Source organism: Mus caroli, chromosome 18 (genome assembly GCF_900094665.2).
Source record: "Mus caroli chromosome 18, CAROLI_EIJ_v1.1, whole genome shotgun sequence".
Classification (NCBI taxonomy): Eukaryota; Metazoa; Chordata; class Mammalia; order Rodentia; family Muridae; genus Mus; species Mus caroli.
Window position 1 is genome coordinate 79,424,817 of NC_034587.1, and position 4,400 is coordinate 79,429,216.

Here is a 4,400-nt window from a genome sequence, read left to right on the forward strand (position 1 = left end):
GAGAGGGAGAGAGAAAGAAAGGAAGGAAGGAAGGAAGGAAGGAAGGAAGGAAGGAAGGAAGGAAGGAAGGAAGGAAGGAAGGAAGGAAGGAAGGAAGGATGGAAGAGAAAGGGAAGAAGGAAAGAGAGAGGCTTACTGTTAAATATGTGGTGCCCAGCTTGTAGAGACTCACACAAACAAGACAGCAATACAAAGAGACAGTGAATCCTGGGAGCTATCTACTATCTTAATCCAGATAATGGTGACTGTCTTAATCCAGAAAATGGGGACTTGGTTTCACAGACATGAAAGGTACCATTTGTTTCAAATATGTTTTCTATAGGTAGAGATGCACTTCCTTAAGGGGCTCCTGCATTTGCAGATGCAGTGATACCATGGGAAGCAGAGTCCATGCCTCTGTCCCGAGAAAGCACCAGGACAAGCCGAGGGTGTATGATGGAGGTGACCTCTGTGGAGGGGAGCATGGGCCCAGCAGTAACCTGTCAAAGCTTCAAGAGTACCTAAGAGGATGGTTGTGGTTTCATGGTAGGACTCTAGGGAAGTCTGGAAGGAATGTGGACCAGTGGGGCACCCACAAACATCTGCTGAGTTGACCTGGATGGAAGGCATTATAAACGGGCATCGCTTGGGTGGCCTTATGAACTACAGCTTAGCTCATTATGAGTCTTTGGCAATGTCCACTCAAGCTTCTTTCCCAATCATTGGTTACTTAGAATTTTAGAATAATAGTGAGCAACATCTGCAGCGAGTTTTAATTGTATGGGAAGTGCTTTTATGTACTGCATATTACTCAAAATAAATGGACTCCTCCGTCAGAAGTCTATGTGTAAATAGGTTAAAGCCATAAAGCATCCCTCTCGAGTCGATGGAGAACAGGAATGCTGTGCTCAGTCTTTCAGCTGTGTGAGGGCAACTCTAGGAAGACAGCGATCCCATCCAAAGCAACCACAAACCCGGAAACAGAATGAAAGGACCGTGCATGCCCATGTTTTGATAGCATTACATTATCAGCTCTTTGGGTTTTACCTGATCAGGTAAATGGTTAACGTCAGGTCTAGCAGCTTTCTAAGCAGTCGAAAGTAAATTTCATAGACCTTCAACATTCTCATCCCTTCAGAACTGTTCAGTGTGCATGTGCGTGCACAGTGTGTGTGTGCACAGTGTGTGTGTGTGTGTGTGTGTGTGTGTGTGTGTGTGTGTGTGATGCTGTGCCCACACAGGCCAGAGGACGACCGGATCAGTTAGTTCTCTCCTTGCATCTTGATGTAGGATGCAGGTCCCTGAGATGAACCTCAGGTTGTCAGGGTGGCAAGGCAGCAGCTCTCTGCTTCCCTGTTATCATTTTTCTAAGAAGGTAACCAGAGTTGTTCACTTCCCCCTCTTTCTCTGATAAAAACAAGGAAGCCACGATGATCGCTTGGCTGCCATTTCCAGGTGCATTTCTCAATGTTGTTGCTTTATTTTCCTTTCTGGTGCTATGGCCAAACTCTCTGGCCAAATCACCTTCAATTTTAATTTATACATCCTTGTCCTAGCCAGTCATTGAGGATGGTCAGGAACTCAAGAAAGACACTTGAAGGGACTGCTTGCTGTTCTACACAGCATGACCTCAACCCAGGGAACTCCCAGCCGGGCAAGTGCAACAGACACTATGGAGGAACACTGCCTGTTGGCTCACCAACTGCTGCTTACAGTCTCACTCTTTCTAAGAGAACCCAAGAGCACCTACCTAGAAACACCACTACCTATAGTGGGCTGGGCCCTCTTACATCAAATAATAATCAAGACAATTCCCCACAGACACGCCCACTGGCCAATGGAATTTCGATACCCCCTCAATCGTTTCCCTCTCAGATGGCTCCAGACTGTGTTCAGTTGACAACTAAAGCTAATTTGGACACCCTGCCCCTTGTCAATGTGACACAACATTTTGGAACTGTAACCTTTCAATCCTTGTCTTTAAGATCTCACCTTGATGTTGTGATATAAAACACAACATAACTTTAAAAAGTTCTCTATAGAGGCAGCACAGGCTCTTGACTGCTGAGCCCTCTCTCCAGCCCCCTCTCTCACAGGTTGCTTTTAACGGTATTTTTGCTTTGTACTTCAGATGTTTTGGCTATGATATATTACAATCAGTTTCTTCAGTGTCTTGTCTGTTTAGGGTTTGAAGTGCTTCTTGTGTTTCCATATCCATTTCTTTTCTTTTTTCCTGCTGTAAAGTCACTGTCCACATGTCTATGCCTTTAGAGTTTATCTCCATTCCTTCTTCTGCCCTGTGTATTCTTAGGTTTGGTCTCTTGAATGGGTCTCAGAGTTCCTGGAGGGTTGGTCATGCTCACCCTTAAGCCCATTACTTACATGGAAAGTATTGTTCTCTCTGTGCCATCTTCCACCGGTGGCATCCGTCTTTGCCTTGCTCGGGGTAGACGATGCTTCCCACGGTCAATGACATCCATTTTCGATTTGCTCAGGTCGGACGATGCTTTGAGGTGTTTCCTTCTTGATTAAATGTGATCAGTTGACTTTCGCAGCATTTCTCTTTGCTTTCTTTTTTAGAGTCACAATTTAATTGCTGAGTATTTCCTCTCCATTTTAAACGTTCTCTTCCAAGTGGTCAGAGCATCTTCCCCTCTTTGCTGTCTTTCCTGTCAATGCCAGAACTGATGCCTTCACGTCCTCTCTCTCTGTTCCTCTGAGGCTCCTAAGTGGTCATTGATCAGTTTAAAAACCGTGCAACCTTTTTCTGGCATTTCAGACACCTGGGTATCTTTGGTTCCTGACGCTGAGGAGCTGTGAGCACGTTGGGGTGTCTTGTGTGTTAGTATCTTGGTGTGTTATTGTCTTGGTCTTGTGGTTTTGTTTCTTGGTTTAGTTATCCCACCGCTTACTGCTTTTTGTTTGTTCGTTGTACATGCTTTGTCTGGCTGCTTGTCTCCGTTTGGCCTCGGTTATGGAGTGGGGTAGGGGAGGCAGCTGCCATGACAAATACAGCGCCCTGACAGCACACCTGGGGTTAACTGAGTAGAAAGTGCTTTTGTGTTTCTCTCTTGCCACTCATAATGTTTGGAGGCACTGGCACTAATGGATTTATATTGGTAATATGGTAGTTTATAGATGTTTAGAACTAAAAAAATATCAATAATTAAGTAGCAAGAGGAGGAGGGAATGGTAAGGAGAAAAGAGGAAATTATAATGAGAAGGAAAGTATATGGGTTAGTGGTATGTTTTGTAAAGTGCAGTATGGTGTGATGGGAGAGGTTACCTTACCATGCTGAGGCGTCCCCCCTGCCCCAGTCATACATTATAGTCTAGTCTATAATAGAGTTTATTTTGGGGGCATGGAAGGGGGTTTGAGAAAGGAGTAGAGACAGAGAAAGAGAGAGGACAAAGGAAGAGGCCAGCTAGGAACATGTAGAGAGAGGGAGGAAAGGGAGAGAGAGAGAGAGAGAGAGAGAGAGAGAGAGAGAGAGAGAGAGAGCGCAAATGTCCCTTTTTTAAAATAGCAAACCAGGCCTTCCTGGGTAGCTGTTGGGTGGAGACTAGAAGGATGCTAACTTGCTAACATTTAGGGCTAGGATAAACAGTACGAAAGGATCCCAGAGTAAATGCAGGGATGGTACCATCAGAGAAGCCTGCTCAGGCAAGACGCTGCTTTAGAAAGTCCACGGAACCACCCATGTGCAGCAGTTTAAACTTTAAAAAGTACATATAAATAAAAGATATTAAAATAAATGAAATAGAAGGTGCTGGAATCTCAGTTACGCTTTCTTCCTGGCTGGGCTGGTGGTGATGCTGAGTTCCCCGCTGTCCCTGTGTTTGGGATCACTCTGTGGAGACCTGTGAGAGCTGTTAGTCAAAGTAATACAAATAAGTTAACTCATGGGTCCTGCTGCGGAGGTTTCCTCTGTGGGAATGTTAGCTCGTGGTGCAGTCCTGTGGTCTGAGACCCACTGAGTTACAGGTACAGCTTTACTGCTGGTACGTTGGGGGCCTTCAGTTCACATCAGAGGTTTCCTGTGAGGGTGTGATATGTAGAAGACCTTCCCACCTCAATTTACCTTTGCTACCAGGAGGTCTCTCTGTGGCTGCCCTGGTTGAGGAGACCATGGAAATCCAATGCGCGGGCGCACACACACACACACACACACACACACACACACGCACGCACGCACGCACGCACGCACACATACATTCCTGTGTAGTTCACCAAGACAGTGGCAAGGGTGGTGCCCGGTATTTGACTCCAGAGTGATATACAGAACCTCAGCTTTAGGCTCCCATGTGACGTTTGTCAACCTCTACAGCTCGCTGTACTCGGGTCATCTCTCCATGCCCAATTTTCCAGTCTCTGGTTCTCTACAAAGATGAGGCAGCTTCTCCTCAGCCCATCCATGTCT

General features: G+C 45.9%; 1 long non-coding RNA gene across 1 annotated transcript in view; it reads right to left on the minus strand.

Annotated features, from left to right (window-relative positions):
* LOC110284432 overlaps window positions 1-4,120 on the minus strand; it is a 26,336-nt gene extending 22,216 nt beyond the window's left edge. The window contains exon 1 of the long non-coding RNA XR_002376931.1: window positions 4,062-4,120. This is a non-coding gene — a long non-coding RNA (uncharacterized LOC110284432). The remainder of the gene's footprint in view (window positions 1-4,061) is intronic.
* Between the last annotated feature and the right edge of the window lie 280 nt (window positions 4,121-4,400).